Below are 22,400 nucleotides of genomic sequence, written 5' to 3'. Positions count from 1 at the left end.
CTATTTAAATTAAATGTGCAGGGGTGTGAGCTGAGATGGTGAAGATCAAAGCTTCATAAAAGTGATCAGGATCTATAGTGATTACCTGTCTCAGCTCCCTGTCTTAAGACAGGTGAAACCAGGTATCACGTACAGATATTCAGGGTTAATAGCTCCACATAGCACAACAAGTAGTGCCCCAAAATCTGGAAGTGAAACCAGAGTTTTCCATTTCCCAACAGATAACATGAGACACAAAAAACCCACAGGCCAAGGATACTAAATTTTCTTATTCATCTCGTAAGACTGTTATATGAAAATCAAATACAGTAACAGCTAGGCATTTGAAAAACTAAAAATCATTACTATTAGATGTTAATAAATTATTGCATTTTGAAGCACTAATTATCAGTTAATATAATAAGAAGATACTGAATTCAAAGTTCCTTAAAGGCGGGAATCATGTATTTTGTGACTCTTATGGTTTATAGTATATTGTCCTTGAAATTGAAGGTATAATTATTTGTTAGGTAAATTAATAAATAATATTAATAAACTATACTTGTATAGTATATGCAAAATGTTTTTCAAAATATTTTCACATAATGAATGAACCTATAAGTCCTTGTAGCAACATGTTTACAAACATGTTAGATCCTCTATACTGGGAGAAACAATAGCAATATTCCTAAATTTTTTGTGCTCTGTAACATTAATTGCAAAATAAGTTCTTCTCAATTAGCATCATAAAGTAAAGCACTGTCCTAGTCCATTAGATGTTCAAGGGAGGGAACAAGGGAATGACTATATATGTCAATAAAAGCAATTATAGAACAGAAAGATGTTGGGATGAATATCCATCAAGTTAGTTTTAGAACACATAAGAAGCATCAGAGTTTTGGAGGGGGAAAAAAAAAGGCAAAAGTGCCCTATCTTGGCTGAGTAGCACTATTAAATTCAGATGCAGGGTTCTATTTAGCTTGGACAGGTCCCAGCCACAGAACAAAGTCAGTCTGTCTTAGTACCATAACTGAATTCTACAAGTTAACAGCTTTTCATGAAAAGCTGCCATTTCAAAATGTCAATCAAATCTGAGCATAAGTGGGAACTCCTGCAGAAATAACCAGCTGCAGGTTTGAAAAACATTTTTCACTGAAAGTGGAAACACAAAAGATGTTTGAATGGGATCTCTTTTCATTCCTGTAACAGTAGACGGCCATTTTCACAACATCAAGGACAGAAAACAGAGGACAAAATTGCAAATAATGTCTTGAAAGGGCTATTTGCAGGGGTGATGACTGATTCAAGTTACAAATGACAGAATTATTGGCAAATGGGAACTCATTAATATGAAATTGTTTGTTTCTCATTAACTGATCACAGTCTCAGACTATTCTTTTAATTGCACTTGAATGATTATGCCATACAGAATGAAATGTAGCCTCAAGTTTTGACATTTATTTCAACTTCTTTATAGAAATTGATGAGGGTATCACCTGACTTTATGGGGGGAAAATCCACCAATTATAGTTTATGAACAAATAAAAAAGAAACATTATTTCACTTTTCAGAATGTCAAAGATGATAAAAATACCATGCATTAATATTGCACCTTTCTTCCAAGAAAAATTCCCTTACAAGCATGATGTAATAAAGTGAAACTAAATAACAGAGTAGTAAATATGATATACTATGAGAGTTTATATAGAAAGGAGATAGGACTTACTCAGGGAGACGCACATTAGAAAATAGCTCTACAGAAGATCTGCCACCATGCTAGACCTCCAGAGGCATAAGATAGCATGAAGATTAATCAGAAAATAACTTTAAAAAATTGTTCCACAACTTGAAGAAAGTGATACAACACAAAATACCCTCCCATTTTCTCTTTTACATCACACATTTCAACAAATCTTTTTTTAAATTTGTTGGCAGCTAATAGGAGAATTCAAGTTCATAGAAATGATGACTCCTCTCAATACCAATGCAACTGTCTGTGCAGTAGAGATGATACCAATGTTGATTTTCTTTTACAGAAATGAAAGGTAAAATCAAAACTAGTTTAAAAGGCACTACCCATACCATAAGGTTCTATTAGAATTTGGGGGGCTCCCACAGTTGACCAATTTTTATCTATTTGTAAGATTTAGAGAACTTGTTTGAGTCTTGTTTATTTATTGTACCCCATATTATTGTCACTTAAATATGAAAACAAAAAAGCATTATTTAGAAATTAGACTTCCCAACCCCAAATAAATGCTACAAACTGTTCAAACCAAAAAGTGCTTTCATATGGTATGGGATAATTCAGGGACACTAGAATCTGTCTTCCTTTACTTCATAAAAAAGTTCAATTTCTCTCATTTTCAGAAATTTGGACTTTCTGTGTTCTGTTGACACAAAAGTTAACACACATCTATCCCAAATGCAGATTTATTTAATTTTAGTAGGTATGGTCTCATTAACATACTTATCTCTAGCCCAAATTGTGATTCCCTGGTTTCACTCACCTTTGTATACCTGAGAATTTCTCTTGGGCTCAGACTCAACAACAGCAAAGCCTTCAAATAAACATCTAACAATATCTGTATATAAAATTAAGCAGAGATATAATAAATCTCACTAATCTCTCAATCTTTCCAAAAGAGCTACACTCATGTTCAGCTATTCACTACACACATTCTCCATTATAAAGAGAAAATACATCCTCTTTATCTGAATTTGAGTAAATGAATTCAGTTTTAACAGATGTTTCCAAATATGTGATAGTTAAACCTTGGCACAATAGTACCTTTTGCTTTACTTTAAGAACTTTTTCACTTAGTACTACAGCATCCATAGGTCTTCCTAAGAGAGCATCCAATATTTAGTTCCGAATGCTTTTAATTCTTGTGTTCAAACAGCTGTATGAGATTGTAGAGCTTGTTAAAAAAAAAAAAATTGTTGGGCGGGGGGTGGGCATGAGCTGGTAACCAGTTGTCACCCAAAGACAACAGTTACTTTTATTGGGGTATTACAAATGCAAATGGTTAATGTGGTATAAACTGTACAGTAGATTTTAGTTAGAATGTCTAAAGCTATTACACAAGGCATTCATCTGCGTTCCCTGTTTATGGGAATGAAATATGTAGTCATTTGAAGTCCACAATATGTATACTGTGTTTGTAATAACTGCAGATTTTACAAGCACATTATTCTTTCCATTAGGATTAAAACCTCACCGAATAGCAATTTGTGAAAGAATTCTAGCAGGGCCCCGAGCCCAGAACTCTGACCTCTGATGAGATGCTTGGCAGCAACAAACTCCGAGTCTAGGCAAAACATCTGGTTTGAGTTAGACTTCCTGAAAAAATAGCCCCTGTACTGGGTAAACTGGTATTCACTCAGCTTTGTATATATACTTTGACTGACTTCAACACTGCTATAGGAAAAAAGAGAGAAACAGAGAGAGAGAGACACAGAGAGAGAGACAGATAGAAAGACAGACAGAGAGAGAGAGACAGAGAGACAGAAGGAGACAGAGAAAGACAGAGAGAGAAAAGTAAGACTCTACTAGAATGCTTGTCAATCATGACAGATTCCTTGGTGCCCTCTCTAGAATGAAGTTCTCTTATTAGCTAGAACAGTCTTTCTTTCCATATTCCTTGAGTATTTTCCCCCACATTATAGCATAATAAGATGTACGATAACTTCAAAGTAAGTCCAGACTTTTTACTAGCAAACACAACAATACATTACTTTTCTTTTAATCACTCCAGAGGAGGAATCACTGGTTAATTTTGACTTCACTCTGTTTACATATATGAGGGAAAAAGATAAAACAGTAATGTTTCGAGGGTTCCTATAAATTTGGTATATACTAAAGCTCCAAAAAATTAAATAGCTTCTAATTAGTGTTCCTTTCTTTTAAATGATAAACTTACTGTAGTAAATGTTTACTGAGAAGAGGTTCTTTGAGTTTTTGCAAATTTAATAAAAACTTCAATTCAAAAATGATTCTACTAATATATATACTAGAGAAAAAATGCTCTGGATTAATATGGAAACATGAAACAACAATTTGGAGACAGATCATTATTTAAAGGTTCCCCTGCCCATTTTCACATTCTGATTAGCAGGTTTAGTAAGACAAATGTGGAAATCCATCCACCGCAATTAACAGTTCATTTAAACTCATCAATAAAAGGGCCATTAAATGGTTTCACATTTTTATACAGACACACCATCTTCTGAAGCACACTTCTTAAACCTCAGACTGAAAATGGCCCCAAACTATGAATGGTACTAAAAAAGAAAAGGCCAGCATCTAGGTGAGCTGTTTTTTATAGCCAAAGGTTAACGTTTGGACCTAACAGAAACAGAAAAGCAGGATATTCCAACACAGTACTCCCTACCTTGACTGTGATTTGATTAGAGTTTCTAGTAAAAGCAAAAATATAACCCAATTTATCCCACTGTCAACGTGTAAGATTAAGGTCATACGGATAATGATTCGGAACATGATTTCAACTTTGAAGGACGTGGGAGAGTTCTGTCATTCTCAGATGGTTGGTAAATTGCCATTTTACCTTTCTATATATCACCTTAGTTTAATTATTACCTTCGTGAATAGAAGTACAAACTAATTTAAATTTAGTCTTTTGAGAGAATAGTGTGGAACAGAATGCAAATTAATAGCTGTACATTTCTTTAGGTACAAATTTACTTTTCTGCCCAGTGGCATTGCTAGGGACCCTACTGAATAGTAACATGTTATGAAACATCAATATCTTTCTTCAACATGTATCAGCAGTCTGCAAACCCCACTTTTACCTTACTTCAGGGAGCTATTCAGGAATAACCAAGATTATTTATGCCCTGCTTAAAGATTAAAAATAAAATCTTACTGACCAAACTCAAACCAGAGTCTGCTCGAAGTTCCTCAGAACCTCATGAGACACATGCACTTGTTTGTCTACTTGCCACGAACAGCATGGTTTTTAATGTATATCACAACTATCATTCAGCAAATTATAAACTTTGTACTATCTCCACATTATACAATTTTTTAAAATTCATATTTCCACCATCAAGTCTTATCATTTCTATTATAATCAGAATCAACAAAATAATCATGAAAAATAAAAAATTTTGCTTCTCCAAGCTCTGTTTCTTGAATCCATAATATACATATATTTTAACATAAAATGTTCCTTTGCCAGCTTTGAGTAAAATACCATGTAGCCTAAGTTCAGCACTTCCTTTCTCCACATCCTTGCAGCCTTCTTTTGTACACATACCATAAATGCAACCCCTCTACATTCCTTAGCTCACTATGAACTGAAATGTTTCTCTAAGATATTCATTTTGACACAAAATAAAAGATAATAAAGAACAATGTGACAAACTTTTCATTTAAATGTAATTTTTGAGAATATATTGCAAAATAAAATGCAGATTGATAATAGCAACTTTCTGTAAACACACATTTACTTTTCCACTCAAAACAAGGATAAACTAAAGCTGTAGTATTCATTTCAGAAAGAAGGCAGAGGCATTTTTAAAAACTGTGTAAAAATGCATGCAGAATTATCATACATATTTATACATAATCACACTGCAGGTATATGGTAATAGACTTAGGGATAAAGTTTTAAAAAATAACCATTGCCTGGGATGCCTACATAAATTATATTTGAAAGCCTGCTTTCCCTTAAACCTGACTGTGAAACAATCCATATTTGGGTCAGAGCACAAACATAAATGTACATGACTTGATACCTGTAGTTTTTTCATTTTGTCTGATGATGATAAATAAAATTATTATTATAATTCTGAAGGCCACTCAGACAGAGAAACCCTCCAAAGTACAGGGAAGAGGACTCCTCTGTCATCCTCCTTATGACAGAAGCAGCAAGTAAAACACTTTCTTCCTGATACAGCTTTGGAATATATGTAGTTCAATCCTGAGAGTACAGATCCAAAAACTGAGTATGACAACGAATAGCAACAGAAAATAATGGTGGTGGTTTTGTATTCTGGTAGTACTTTTATACTGGAATTAAACAGCAAATTTTCTTTCCAAAAGGCATAAAGAGCATTTCACTGCTAACTCCCCGCATTTTTTAAAGTTATGGCCACAAAGACACATTTATAAAATAAGCCCCCACTTGTTAAAACTGTAACACTACCACCATCACTAGAGTTTCACCTTAGTGACTTAAATAAATATAAATAAAGTAATAAACACTATATGTTTTATAGAGTTCTATGAACCAGCAAAAAAAAAAAAAAAAAAAAAAAACCACCTTACAAAATAACCTCCTGGCAAATGCAAAAGAAAAGCTAAATTTGGTTTGCCCATATTTTCTGAGTTCCCAGAATATAAGAAGCAGCTAGGGGAAACCTAACTTATTTAACTGAAAGACTTTTACCTATTTCATTTTCCACATTAGCCTTTCTGGAAAGCAAGGGGAAAAAAGTATTAAACAGGAAAGGATGAAAGAAGTAGAGAAGAGCAATCAATGTAATAAAAAATATCTGGGGGTTTAAAACTAGGTATCTTTCATAGTCTAGGTTTTAAGATGACCTTGATGGAAATCTTTCTATTGACTGGGGTTAAATATTGAAAATAAGCTCTATAAGAATCAGACATGATGGCTTGCTATCCTAAGTGGTCAAAATGTTCAGCAAGTAAGTTACTCGCTTTGCTTCCTCATCAATTAAGTGATGGTAAAACTCTTCATGCTACTGCTGTCAGATGGCTGTCAAGTAAACTGTTTCATTCAGAATTGAGGAATAAAAATTTTAATGGCTACTGTCATATGAACTTTAAAAAATATATAATTTCATACTTGTTAATATACTAATGGAGATTTTGTAAAGTTTGAATATAATTTTCAAGTCATCACCTGTATAATAGCAATAACAACAATACTTATTTTAAATAACTCCAAATTATATACAGTTGAGTAAATTTTAATTTGTTTTCCTTTAAGGTCTTCTAAAGTTGAGGCCAGCATGCTGAAGAAAAATATTAAACTATCTATAACCCTGTGTCAACATATGATGCTACTGGGAATGGTAAGTGAATTAATTTTCCAAGGAAAATTAATTACTTATGACTTACAGTTGTAAAAGCAAACAACGTAACTCTGGATTAGGGCACATTTAATTTCTGTTTGCAGTAGCGATTAAATTAATTTCATATAATTCATGGTATGTAATAGAAAGCAGAACAAAAATGAAATTCTAGACAATGACTGACACAGAAAAATGTATATATTTATGAAGCTGATCCAAAAATAAAGGTCATGGGTATTAATCACTGGATACTAAAACAGTAATTTTAATAGTTCTATAATAATGGATTTTTAGCATAGTTTTTGAGAAAGCTTCACCAAAAAAGTCTAACACAGAGAAACAAGATCAAAAACTGTAATAATAGCCTGTAACATCTCCTAAATTTCTCCCTTCCCCCCTTTAAAAGGCAGCTGGAATAAGAATTTGCACGTCTTTTCTTTATAACAATAATTTTTGTCCACATAGATTTTGGGCAGCTAAAATTAAATATACCATTAAATAATTTGGGGATGAAGTTCTTAAAATTACAACTAAATTCTCTTCCCCTGACACCCAAATAGTAAAGTGCTTCTAAAATGGATCATCTGTGATTCATTTGATCGAATTATGTACCTGAGTACTATTAAGACAACAGATTTTGGCTAATAGGGCCCTAAGAATATATGCACAGCTGCACATATAAAAATATTCATCTTTACACCCCACCACATCCTACCTGTTCCAGTTAAGCCAGACATAACCTTTTAATTTTGGACTCCAACTTCATGGTATAGTTCATGTGTTAAGATAAAGAATTAAGTCTTGCCCTGATACTAATTGTAATTAGATAGTTTAAAGTAGCTATTAGAAAATGAAATGTCATTCTCATGGTATATTAAAACACACATGCAAATTCAGAACATTTCATATTCTGGTAATAATCTTAAGTACTGACCACTAGCCACCTGGTGAAATCATTGTTAGTCAAATTCCCAGTAACATTTGGGATCATCTGGCTATGAGAGATCAAGCATTTTGACACATTCTTTTAAAGTAAACTATTTCTAAGATTTATGCTTTTAGAAAAAAGTATATGTGGATTTCTAATGAAAGATAGAGCATAAACACGTGCAAAGAGAAATAAAAACTATACATATATACATATATTTTTCTCAAAATTTTACTTTTTACAAATTTTAAAGTATTCTCTTTTGTAGTCACACCATCTATAACAAAAAAGCACTCTTCCCACATTACTTTATCTTTAAAAATACATATTTATGTAGAGAAAGGCTATCATTTATGTAATGCCTTTGAGATCAAAGAGAAAAAATTACTAAAAATATTCTAAATTCCATTTTAATCTTAAACCTATCAAAGGAAGAAGAAATTGTGACATTACTTTGGAGTTTATGAAAATAAAAATTCATGGCACCGTAGTTTTTAAAGGGATGTTTTTTTGAAGTAACTGCACTGTGAAAAGATTCATTAAGAGAGAAACTTTTCCATTCCTAGAAAAGCTGCGATTTAATCATGATTAGAAACCCTTTTTGCTCTATTTTGAAGAATAAAACTAAATGAAGCAATAGAAACCTCACCTTTCTGGCTTGTTTTCTTAAAACCCAGGGTTACTCTTATTTCAAAATGGACCTCACTCAGCATAATCCAGATTGAAAGGGGTTTGTTTATAAAATGTCCTCGATAGGTTCTCTTTAGGGGAAGAGGCACATTCAGCTTTCTTTCTTTTTTTCAGCTAGTAAAGCTACCCAGGAGGCTGAAACATCACCTTGGACTCTCAGAGAATTTAACTTTCCTTTCATTCTTGGCTTCGACACTGAAACAGGGTTGTAAGAAGACAGAAAAAGAAGGAACAAAAAGAACAAAAACATGTCCTTCCACACCAAAAAAAAATCTATCCTGCTGCCCACATCAGTGCTGCCTAACTACACTCAGGAAAAGAGAACAAAGGAAAGAAACGAAAGAAAAAGAAAAAAGAAAAAAGAAGGAAGGAAGAAAGGGGAAAGAAGGAAGGAAGGAAAGAAGGGAGGGAGGAAGGAAAGGAAGGAAGGAAGGAGAGAGGGAGGAAGGAAGGAAGGAGGGGAGAGAAAGTAAGAGGGAGAGAGAGAAAGGGAGGGAGGGACAAAGGAAGGAAGGGAGGAAGGAAGGAAGAGAGAGAAAATGAGAGAACACAGAACCCTTTTCTGATTGGCAATAGTCTACAAGACAGGGAAGTTACACTGAAACTCCCTCATTAGAAAACACACACAAGACACCCTCTACATTCCCTCAAGCCTGAAATGAATTTCAGAAACCTCTTCAGGCATCTTTCTTTTATTACAACCCACATTCATATTTCAGTAGAATCACTACAGGGGAATCACTAATTTTTTATCTAAACTATGACATTTTGGCAAATGCTATATAACCAACTATAAATCTACAACAAGCCTCAAATACTGAAGACTTGGTAATTATATGATGAGAAACAGCTTGATTATGGGCGAGGCAAGGCAGGCTGTCAACAAACAAACAGCTGTTTCTTATTGACAATCCATAACCAGATCATGCATCCCAACCAAGTGAGGAGTTTGTTTCTGTTGTTGCTGTTGTGTTTGTTTTTGACTGTTCTACCCTCTTCCCCTCCCACCTCCAAAATACTGAGTCAATTTAAACATTAGATGTGAACCACAACAGAAGAATCAGATACGCAAGGATAACAAGTAAAGCACTACAGACTTACAAAACATTCTCTAGGTAATAACTAACAGAAGTTTAAAGTGTACTTTCTAATTCAACTTCAAATGCCTATCTTTCCCTGTGCAACACGTCCTGTCATTACTATTTATATGAGGCAGCTCAGGCAATGGGCCTGTTTCCTCATTCCTGGATTATGAGCACAGCAATGCTGCCACTCTGATCCTTTGTTCTGGAAGTTTTCCTTGCAGATTCTTCCGTCCTCCCTTTTAGTGGAAGGCAGTGAACATGCTTATACCTGCTAGTGTGAACTAAATGACCTCTAAGGTCCCTTGTGACTTGAAATTAAATGATTCTAGGAATACTTGAGAAGCTTAGCATATGAATAAATAATAGAAATAAATAGAACCTTAACACAAAGGCTTAAAAAAAAACCCACCAACATAAATGGAATCTGTTTGATGGTTCCATCATATGAAATAAAATGCACCTTTGGGCATTTTATGTGAAATATATATCTGAAATATATATATTCCTTTTAACATTCAGAAACCATACAGATAACCTTATTTTATTTTCCAACAAGGCATGAAGAAGTAAAATTAGTTTCCCAAGGTCACAAAGCAAATGCAGCTAAACCAAAACAAGACCACAGCTCCCTTTGGTGCACTGGGGTTTTGTGTTCCATTTCACTGAACCACACTGAAATGAGGAAAGGACCAGTGAGAACGTTTACACAATTTCAGTCTAAGGTAAGTTCCCTTTAAACACACCCTGAATTATAACTACCCAACTGCAAGGGGGGGCATGTGTCAAAGAGCACAGTTATGCGCCCTACGTATGACTAACCAAGTATTTTAATCTAGAATCCAAATTTCCTTTGCAAACTTAATGATAAATACAGAAATTCTCTACAAGAAGATATCTCCTGTCTCACTCGCAACTACAGTGTTCCATTTTATTTAAAAACCACGTCCTTACCATCTAGCAAATTGGGCTGGATGTCTTCTGTGTTCTGCTGCCATAGTGGGGTCTATGTTCAGTTAGTAGCATGCCCATAGATTTGTTTTTTGGAAAACTCATAAAGTTGCTTAAATTTATCAACACACACCTGAGTAGGTTTCAAATCACAAATGAGGGTAGAATCACTTTTTTAAAAAAGTCTGGTTGTATTTCACACCATATGAATACAGGGGACCTGAGTAAGGGACTAAGGAACAGACTACCTCTGCAAAAAGCCGCTCATAGGAGGGTAGAAGGGAGACAAAGAAAGAGACACATAAGCAAGAGAACACAGCAGGAGAAAATGCTGGGGAAGGCAGAGAAGAATGGAGGGCATATTTGGAATCAGACTTCTCCATTATCCATGCTTCTAAAATAACTGTTATGTTCCACATTGGTTTGAGATGGACATTCAGGAGGCGAAGAAAGAGTCACAGACTTTTTAAAGCCAATCCCCAAGAATAATTTTTAGATCTCAATCTTTTAAAAAGTAACCCAACCACGATGAAGACAAATCCACATGGTGTCAAACATAATGTCTCTTGGAATGTGCAAAACATGGTTTCATTCTACTAGTAAGGATACCTGAAAGTTTGAGAAGCCCAACCAATGTCATTAAAATTAAGTCTTGCCTACAATCTAATTCCTTTTAAAATTAAATTCTTACCATAGTCTGGGACCATGGATGGTCATAACTAATCACTGTGGCTGAATCAGTCTCAAAGTGGACACGTCCTCACCAGGACTGACAGCACGTGATGACTAAATAACAACACAACCAGGGGTGCCAGTGTCCCCTCCCAGTCCACCCTGTTTACATAAACCACAGGCCTGGACCTCCCTCCTCTACACTGTCTCTAAACTATACAAATAATGTTTCTCCTGGCCTTTGCCAACTCGCTGGGGAAGCACTATGAGGGAATGACATAATTTTTAGAGCAAATTTAGGGCTCTGAAGAGATATGTGGTGTGTCACTCCAAAGAAGCAGAGAGAAAATATAAAACTGATTGTCATCCTTACTTTCATAGAGCCTTGTAATATGCCAGGTATAAAATGCTTTAATGAATTCTTATCAGTTAAGACTGATTGATTTCTGAGTCCTTCTGTTTGTAAGTGGTTGATACTTGGCACATCTGGAAAACGAAGGGGTCTTTCAAAAATATTGCCAGGAAGATGACTTATTTTCCATCAGGTTCACATCACCAGATGATGCTGGATATGGCACAACTCCAGAGAAAACAACTTTTCTTGGTCTCTCAGTGGCTGTTGTTATGAGTATACAACAAGTGATTTATAACCCTACAAGCTCATCAGGTGGATGGCTGTTCTGTTAATTTCCTTCTAGAGTGTGTGTAGTTCTAGGTGGCATGACATCCTCACCTTCTCCCATAATCACCCTCCACTTCCAAACAAACATTTGTCAGAGACTATTTTACCTAAGATTGATTTTCTTTTCTACTACAGCATTTGTTTATAAATGCATCCAACAAAAGGGAAGAACAACAGGTGCCCTACTTTTTCTTAACTCATATCTGATACCAGATAGTTATCCTCATTGGTGGAGGGGTTAGCACATTTATTTATTTATGGAGTCCTCCTCTGAGGTATATGTGGGCTACCTGGAAACCGTAAAGATGTTACCCACTTCCCTAATGCCCTAACACATGAGCCCCCTTCTTTCCCCCCAACCCCTACTTAACTTGCAGGACTATTTAGATCATTCACATTCATTAAATATCCAAAATAAAATAAAGGAAAAAATTTCAAGTTTAAAGTTGGACAAAAACCTTACAGGGAAAAAAAGGAAGAAACCATTTTGTAGATAAACTTCATGCTCTAGTGTTGAAAGTTAAGGTCCACAAATCAAAAAGCAGTCATTTCTACAGAGCTAGGCTTTTCCACCGCTCTCTCAGTGAATCACGCTGTGGTTAGTTGAAAGTGCTGTTCACATAATAAATTAACCACCTCATTTCCTTCATCACCAAAATACACAGAGCACCCCCATACAGATTTGTTTTAATAAAAGTAATAAAGCAAGCCCAGAGGTTATGGCTGTTATGACATAATCACACCTCTGAGATTTAAAAACACTCACTTGCACATCATGCCTCAAAAAGTCTTTGCAATCCCCCCTCCAACGAAATCTAACTGTACTCATACTCTCTGGCCCCATTTATTCCAAATAAATAATGAACAAAAGCCTTGTATATGGCAGGAGAAAATTCTCCCTTTCAATTATACATTTGAAAAGAAAATACATCTTTTTTAACAATACTGTACAATAAACAGCTTGGGTAGCCTGATCTAGATTATTAAAGAAAATATATCACCAGAGGGACTTCCCTGGTGGCACAGTAGTTAAGAGTCCACCTGCCAATGCAGGGGACATGGGTTCAAGCCCTGGTCCAGGAAGATCCCAGATGCTGCGGAGCAACTAAGCCCGTGGGCCACAACTACTGAGCCTGCATTCTAGAGCCCGCGAGCCACAACTACTGAGCCCACATGGCACAACTACTGAAGCCCACACGCCTAGAGCCCATGCTCTGCAACAAGAGAAGCCTGCGCACGGCAATGAAGAGTAGCCCCCACTCACCACAACTAGAGAAAGTCCGGGCGCAGCAATGAAAACCCAACTTAGCCATAAATAAATAAATAAATAAATAAATTTATTTTAAAAAAAGAAAGAAAGAAAATATATCACCAGAGTTAACAGTTCACAAAGAAGGCAGCCAACTAGCCTACTATCTCACCCAAAACCAAAGATATCTTCTAAAGTTAATTGTTCAAAAAGAAAAACAACCCATGTTTATTTCTGTGGAAGTGAGAAACAATCTTCATTCTATATAAATCCAGGCAAATTAGTTTTTCTTACCTGTAATGCTATTTAAAATTATTGAGAAAAACCCAGGGAAAAAGACCTCTCATCGATATAATTTTTCCTCAATACAGACTTTTCTCCTTAGAATTCCTTTCCATGATCACCAGAAGAAAGACATTGTAACACAATTGTCCACAGCATAAGAGATTTGCTGGACAAATGTTCCATGAGTGAACTTATACCATAAATGAACAAGGCCTGTTTTCCTGTGTCTGTACCACATTACAATCACTTTGCAGGCAGTTCATTTCTCACCTAAATTCTATCAAACTCACAGTCCTTTCTATATGCATTTATATATACATTTAATGCATATTATTACTATGATAATGATGAAGCCTTCCCCTTGAATTTAAAATATAATATAATCTTACTAGTAATTAAATTTATCTGTGCTATTCTTAAAGCCCACGATCAACACCCACCTCCAACACACATATTTAGAGGAATGAGTTGATCAACATTCCTGAACAATATCAGATATATAGAACATAGTTTTTAAATTCTCGGAAGTGGTCTTCCTAATATTTACACATTTTATTTCTCTTCCCAATCGCTATAATTATCTAGCACAATCCTTACATTTGAGTTTTCAATAATTTTTTCTAATATGAACATTATTATGTTATACAGATAGTAGTGTTTTGCACTGAGTAAAGAATTATATCTCAGGTTCTCTCTTTAGTATGCCAAACAATTATCCACACATAATTATATACAATATTCAGCAAAATAAATAGTAATATCTATATGAATGCCAGAATTAAACATTTTTGCAATAATCGTATTTTTAGTCTATAGGCTATCCATCCACGTACAACCAATATCCGACCTAACCAGTATACTAAAAACCTCCTTAGAGCTCTGTGGAGAACAAAGATGAAATTTCAAAGAATTTCCACAAGCTTACATTTTAATAGATAATTTCACTTTAAAGGAAAGAGTATTCTGATGAATTCCATGGCAACAAAGATTTTTCTTTGATAAGGATATTATACTGTATTAATCATAGATCCTTAGAAATACTGATTTACTAATTTAATCACAATCAAAGAACATTCCTATATAAGTGCTCCCTCTGATCTGTCCCGGTAAGAATTATTTCCATAGGGAAAAGGATGTGTGTTGTCGGGGAGAAAGAAATGAAGAGATACGTGCTATGAAGACTAGTTCTTTCATCCCCAGCAATCCTTTACTTTCCACAGCCATTCTCACTCCACATGGCTATTCTAATGTTCTCTGCTCCTAAGTTCTCATTTTTCCCGAAAAGAGATTCATTTAAAAAAAAATACTAGGGGCTTCCCTGGTGGCGCAGTGGTTGAGAATCTGCCTGCCAATGCAGGGGACACAGGTTCGAGCCCTGGTCTGGGAAGATCCCACATGCCGCAGAGCAACTGGGCCCATGAGCCACAACTACTGAGCCTGCGTGTCTGGAGCCTGTGCTCCACAACAAGAGAGGCCGCGACAGTGAGAGGCCTGCGCACCGCGATGAAGAGTGGCCCCCACTTGCCACAACTAGAGAAAGCCCTTGCACAGAAACGAAGACCCAACACAGCCAAAAATAAATAAATAAATTTATAAAAAAAAAAAAAAAAAAAAAAAAAAAAAAATACTAGTAACCAACATTTCAAGTTTACCAAACAAAATTTTTAAGTGAGAGGATAAAATTTTATGGTGCGTTCACAACAGAGTGAAAATATAATAAATGAGCAACTATACCAATAATCTACCATTCGTTCATTCATTCGGCAAATACAATACTTACTGAGTATCTATGGATCAGGTCCTGGGAGCTGTGGATAGAGGTGGAAACACCTTGTCCTCATATGAGAGTTTACATTCCATTAGAGGAGAGACAGTAAACAAAAGAATACTATGATTTCAGCAATTTTAAAACTAGCAGCTGTTTCTTTGGGGTGGGGGATAAGGCGTATAAAACAGTAGGCTCCCACTTCAAAGAGAAAAAAAACTCTCCAGGTAGAGGAGCAATCCCTCCCAGTCCTGCTTTCTTCCAGTTCTTCCCAGCCACCCACCACCCCAGGAGCTTCTCTCTTCTGAACTCTTGTCCATTTCCTTCCTTAGCCTATTTCTTAGGTAAGCTGTGGGTGTCATCTCCTCAGGCATCTAGCTTCCTCTCTCTCTAGCATCTTCAACTTCTCCCTCTCTGTTTCTACTTCCTTCCTATAAACATTTAAACACATTTAAATCCTGACCTCCTCTGAAAACTCTCTCCTTTAAAGATCTGTATATACCTGTCTCTAAGTGCTCACCTTTCATTCAGTCCTCAGTCTACTTCTGACTTCTGCCTCCACTACTACAATGAAATTATTCTTGTTAGGGTCACCATCAACATTAAAAAAAACAAACATGAAAGACACATTTCCAATTCTTATCCTATCTTTATTTTTTTCAGTGTTTTACAATATTGATTTTTGCTTCTCAAGCTCTCATCCCCCTTGGATACTGGCATGTCCTGATTTTCCTTCTACATTACAAATACTGTAATGTGAATTCAAAACACCTGGAAATCTTGTTAAAATCAGATTCTGATTCAACCGGTCTGGGGTACGGCCCAAGAGGCTTTCAGTAGGGTCTCTTGCTACTCAAAGTATAATCCTCAGACAAACAGCATTGGTATCACCTGGGAGTCTATTAGAAACGCAGAATCTCATGCCCCACCTTAGACCAACTGAATCAAAATCTGCATTTTAACAAGACCTCACGAAGGGTTTTTTTACTGTACATTCAAGCTTGAGAAGCATTAGAGACCAGTGGTTCTCAAACCTTAGCCATTAAAACACAGATTCCAGTGCCCCACCCACAGAATTTGTGATCCTATATGTCTGGGAAGGGGGTGCAAGAATTTGCATTTCTAACAAGTTCTCAGATGATATTGATGCTGCTGGTCCAGGGACTGTACTTTAAGAAGCAATGGTTCTCAACCCTGCCCGTACATTAGAATCACCTGGGGAATTTTAAAAAGTTTGTTGATGTCTAGGGCCCACCCTAGACCAATTAAACTAAAATATCTGGGGAGGTGGTGTAGGCTAGGATTATTAAAAGCTCCCTTGCCTAATCTTAAGGTTTCTAATTTAGGTAATTTAGGAGTGTGTTGGTTGTAGGGGTAGTGGTGAAAAGAAAATAGTATAGGATGAATGCTAGTCATATTATGGTAACATTATTACAACACATTACACTATAACCCCTTAAACATCTGTTCTACTCAACTCTGCCCTGTAAATAAACACTAGAAGTTATAACAGTCTACAGGTTTGTCCTAGGCCATGTCTCTGAAATGACCATTTCAGGTAATGGAGCAAAGCAAATAATATTTAATTCTTAAAATTCACAGAGAAGAATCCAATATTTGTGAAATGAAAAAATATAAAGATAGTGTTAAAACTCTGCATTAAAGAGTATTTGATTTGCTGTAAAATTAGTCTTAAAGATGAAAATTTGAAAGAATATTATGAAGAGAAATGTAACCTAGTATTAAAAGTATTTTTTCATTTTCACTGGAAAATGAAAATAGCTGTATTATTTTTCTGGTTACATAAATCCTCACAGTAAAATACTCACACACACACACACACACACACACACACACACGTATAAGGCAGAAGTTAAAACCAATTGAAAGCCAAAGTTCCTGAGATAAAACACATTTATCATTTGACCCAGCTTTCTTGCATCTTTTTATAAAATTTGACTTACTTAACAGTTATAAAGTATAAAGGACACCATGTACCCACCAAACAGCCTAAGAAATACAAAATAGAGTTGAAACTCCTGTTATACCCCTCCCAGTTCCCATTCCCCTCCCATCTCATGCCCCACGCAAGGTAACCACTACCTTAGATTCCAGTACTTATTTCTATATTCTTACTTTGTACATTGGTATTCATAAATAGTACAGTATTATTTTTCATATTTAAAATTTTTATACCAATCATAAAATACTATACATATTCTGCAACTTGCTTTCTCTCTTAATATTGTATCTTATGAGGTTTACCCATATTAATATAGGTAGCTCTAATTGGGTCATCTTTGCTCCTATGTCATATTCTACCATTTGAGTATACTACAGTTTTATTTTCCTGTTTTCCAGATGAGGGACATACTGTTTCCAAATTTTTACTACTATAAATAGTTTTTCAGTGAATTTCTTGTACATGTCTTCTTGTGCACATGAGAGAGAGTTTTTCAGGGCTATGAATATCTAGCAATGAAATTAAGTTGAAGAGAATCCCAGTCTCTCAATTTACTAGTTTCCAGTTGCTCTTCAAAGAGGCTGTGCCAGCTTAGACTTCTACAAATAACGTGTAAAATTCCCAATGCTCCATATTGTTGCTAACATCCAAACTGTCACACTAACTTTTGACAACCTGAAAGGTTTCCCATCGTGGCTTTAGTTTGCATTTCCCCAATTATTAATCAGAGTGATAATTTTTTTCACATTTTTATTTTCAGTGTGTGTCTCCTCTTCTGTCAATTGCCTGTTCACGTCCCTTGCTATTTTACTGTGGAACTGTTTTTTTTCTCTTAATTTATAGCAGATCTTTATAAATTATGGATCCTTTGTAGGTTTTATGTGATGCAAATACCTTCTCCCTGTCTGTGGATTTTCTATGTACTGTTTTCTGATTCAGAGATGTTTTAAATTCTAATGCAGAACTTAAAAATCTTTTCCTTTATGGTAGATAGTACCTTTAGTGTCATGTGTAATTTTTTTTCAGTCATTCATGATAAACCTAGTTTAAAATACTGTGAAAATACTTTAAAGTTTTAGAAATCCTAAGAGTGATTTTTGTGCCAATGTATGAAACCAGAAGGTGAGCTTAAGTAGAAACGGAAATTGATCTAGTTTCATTGTCCAAGGTCAATGACATACAAAGAGTAAGTAAACAAACGACAAAGGTAATTAGCTATTTCATTGTTAATAATTTAAGGTATTATTGGTAAAAGGTTTTTCAAACCACACCAACATTTCACATTTCTTTTAAAGATAAGTAATGTTATACTAGGGTGTGTGTAAATGTACATGGCTTATTACATCGTCACTGATTTCTAAGAACCTGAGAAAACTATAGTTAATACCTCAACATAGGAAGCATAATTCAACCAGAAGTGAAAAAAACATACCCAGAAAAGACATTTTAAAACTTTAAATTTAGGAATAACAGGAAATTCTAATATATGAGTTCATGCTCCCAGTCAAGGTCAATTACTTGTTTTTGTTCAATTATAGAAACAGCTCAGTTATGGTCAAAAATAAATGAAATACCTAAACTGCAAGGCTAAGTTTGAATTTCATGCATAAATATCTGGTAAATCAGGGATTCAAGTACAGCCCATATCCCGGGATTTACAGTTAAGGGACAAGATTGTAAAAACGTTTGTCAAGGAACTCATCTATATGAATACTGCCCAATTTCTAGAACAACTTCCTCTATGTTTCTTTCACCTTTGCGTTTTATCGATTTCAAAATATTGCTTTAGTATAGGGGGCAAAATCCAGGTAAAGTCATCTAAGTGGATATCCACAGGACAGACTCTTTTCTATATTCCACTCTACAATAACACATAATTAAAGGATTAAAATGTTTAAAAAGATTTGGACAAACAATAGAGGACAGATGAGAATCCTTATTACCCTTTACATACCTAAACTAAAACATTTCTTAATCCCTACAATATTAACTATAAAATAGGTTTTAACAGAGTAATGTCACCACTGAAGAGTTGGGTTATTTTGGTTTTGTTTAGTTTTTATCCAGAACTGATCCCACAGAGGGGGTGGGGAAATAAAATACAAATTCCCACCTTTGAGGTTTTATGATGAAAAACTGCAGCTGGGAAGATGATTTTCCTTTTACAGTGACTCCTCATTATACATAATAATGAGGAATAAAGATGGCCTAGATATAGAAAATCCACTAAGGGTTCCAGAAACTCATTTTGGAAAACCATTTCACTCTCTAATATCATCAAATGATCTAACAGAGAGGCACAAAGAAGGAAAGGGGACTGCCCTGTCTTTCCTACTTTACCTTGCATACTCATTAACAAATACAGGTGTAAATGAGCACGAAAGCATCTAAAACACAGTCCAAAGAAGAAATAAATAGCAAGTAAATCCAATGTACTCAAGTTGTACTCTCAGGATATGACAAGGCCAAGCTAAACCATCATTCCCCATGTCCCACAGAACTCAACAGAGCCAACCCTGCATCATCCTGCTCTCACCCTGGAGTGTTTTCTTGGGAGTAACACCAAGCCACTTTCCAGCAAAGTCTTTAGGGGTCAGTTCGGGATATGCTGTCATTCGACCACACTGGCTGTCTCTCTCTCCAGAAATAATGACAGGCATGTGTTTTTGAAATCAGCTCTCCCCATTTTCTAAGACAAGGACTGGAGTGCTGCCTTGAGCATTTTAGCTGTTATTAAACCAAAAGTATTTTAGTTTCTATTGAAATAATATTATAGCTTCTATTATTTCATCTATTTAACATTCTTTGAACAGCTTTCATTTTTAAAATCAGCACTGTTTGTCTGGCTACTCATAATTTAAGTCAGAATAAATATAAGTATTAAATTTATACGAAAAGCACTTAAAGGTCCCAACTAAAAAGAAATCCAGCCCCACTCTGGTTGTACCGGAAGTCTATTGTATCAAGGTTTAAAATTAAAGTGGCCCATCGGCTGGGAAATGGAAACAGATACTTGTTTTACAGCACATTTTTCCTAATACATAATCACTATAAGAAGTTTGAAAAAAAGTAAAAAAAAAAAAAAAAAAAAAAGGAAAGGAAAAGAAAAGATTCCCTAATCACACCAACAAAGATATAAATATCAGTCACCAGCCAGTTACCTTTTTCTTCAATGTAAATGCACATCTCTAGTTCTAAAACACAAATTGGTTTAATTCTGTATCAACAACTTTATTGCAATTTAAAAATATGGCAAGAGCAATTTCTCATGTCATTAAATCGGCCTTGAAAGCCTAAATTTTTAATGGTTGTATAAATATTTCAACCGGTGGATATACCATAACTCATTTAACTATTTTCCTATTGTAGCTGCTTCCAACATTTTGCTGCAACAGCGAACTTGTATGTGAATTTTAGAAATAGTTCTTATTACTGCCTGAGAAGAGACTCCTAAAGGAAGAACTACCAGGTCAAAGGGATGCCTTTTCTTAAAGTACATCTTGATTGGTATTAACTATTTGCTAGAAATAACAATTTACACTTCCACCAGCAGTGTTTGTGAATGCTCATTTCACTGTACCCTTCTTGCACAGATATTTATCATTTTATTACAACTTTACTCGATTGTTAGGTTGAAATAATAACCCCTTGTCTAATTTGGGTTAGTCTGATAAAGAGAGAAATTTGTATTTCATCCATGGTGAATGGTATGTAGAGGCTCTTTGTAAATGTTTTGTAAATGTTTTATATAAACCAATATATAAATGTGTACAAATCAACAAGAAAATACCAAACTCTAATAATAAAATATGTACTAGTTATATGTACATGTACATTTGTGGCCAATAACTTCCCTACTTCATCATCGGGCTTTAAACTTATGTTACATAGCACAGCAAATCTACTCCTAGGTATATATTCAAGAGAAATGAAAACATACATCATAAAAACTTGTACACAGTTTTACTATACATCCATATCTCTCTAGATAAAAAGCCAATAGACTAGTTTTGGATGGATCTACTGAACAATGCTAGCTCACCTAAGAACTGAATATCTAATGATAATTTCTTGTTGCTCACTAACCAATACCTATTTAAAAATAAAATGCTAAATCCACCCACCCCAAATAAAATAAATAAAAATAAAATAAAAACTTGTACACAAATGTTCATAGTAGCATTATTCATAATAGCCCCAAAATGGAAATAACCCAAACTTCCATGAACTGATAAATGGATAAACAAAATGTGGTGTATATATACAATGAGATACTATCACCCATAAAAAGGAATGAAGTTCTGATACATGCTACACTATGGATGAACCTTGAAAACATTATGCTAAAGGAAAGAAGCCAGTCACAAAAGGCCACATATTGTATAATTTCATTTATATGACAGATCCAGAATAGATAAATCAATAGATACAGAAAATAAATCAGTAGTTGCCCTAGGGCTGGGGAAGAAGGGAGCGCTGGAGAGTGACTGCTAACGGTTTCCTTTTGGGGTGATGAAAATGTTAAAAAATTAAGGGTAACAGTTTCATAACCCTATGAATATACTAAAAATCTTTAACTTGTACACTTTAAGTGGGTGAATTTATTCAAGTATGTATGTATGTATGGTTTGTGATTATATCTCAATAAAGCTGTTTTAAAATGTATGTGTTGCTATGTTGTGGTCTATAAAGCTCCTACCAAAAAAGTGGACTTGTCTCTTACCCTAATTTTTACAAGTGTTTAATACTGCATATTTTTTGAAGCTATGCTGTTAGCATTCTATAATGCTCAGGGCAGTTATACCTTCTTAGGATACTCTATCTGTAATTAATATGAAATATCCCTCTTTGACCTGTTTAATGCATTTTGCCTTAAATTCTATTTCATCTCATGTTAACACTGCTGGTTTTTTCATTCGTGTGGAATATTTTTCTCCAAATTTCAAATATCAAGGTTGCTTTTTTCTTTAGAAGTACCTTTTGCACATATACATCTTAGTGCTATATTTTATTTTTAAAAGTCTGAGGTTCTATTCATAGGGGAATTTATCTACTACTATACTTTCACCTTTACCTATTACTATACTTATTC

General features: G+C 34.9%; 1 protein-coding gene across 4 annotated transcripts in view; it reads right to left on the bottom strand.

The window, feature by feature from the left end:
• Positions 1-22,400, bottom strand: part of SRBD1 (S1 RNA binding domain 1) — a 226,146-nt gene that overhangs the window by 75,514 nt on the left and 128,232 nt on the right. The window lies entirely within an intron of this gene.

Source organism: Mesoplodon bidens (genome assembly GCF_964165515.1).
Source record: "Mesoplodon bidens genome assembly, chromosome: 14".
Classification (NCBI taxonomy): Eukaryota; Metazoa; Chordata; class Mammalia; order Artiodactyla; family Ziphiidae; genus Mesoplodon; species Mesoplodon bidens.
Note: the sequence above shows the minus strand (reverse complement) of the source record. Positions and strands in the feature narration are given on the sequence as shown.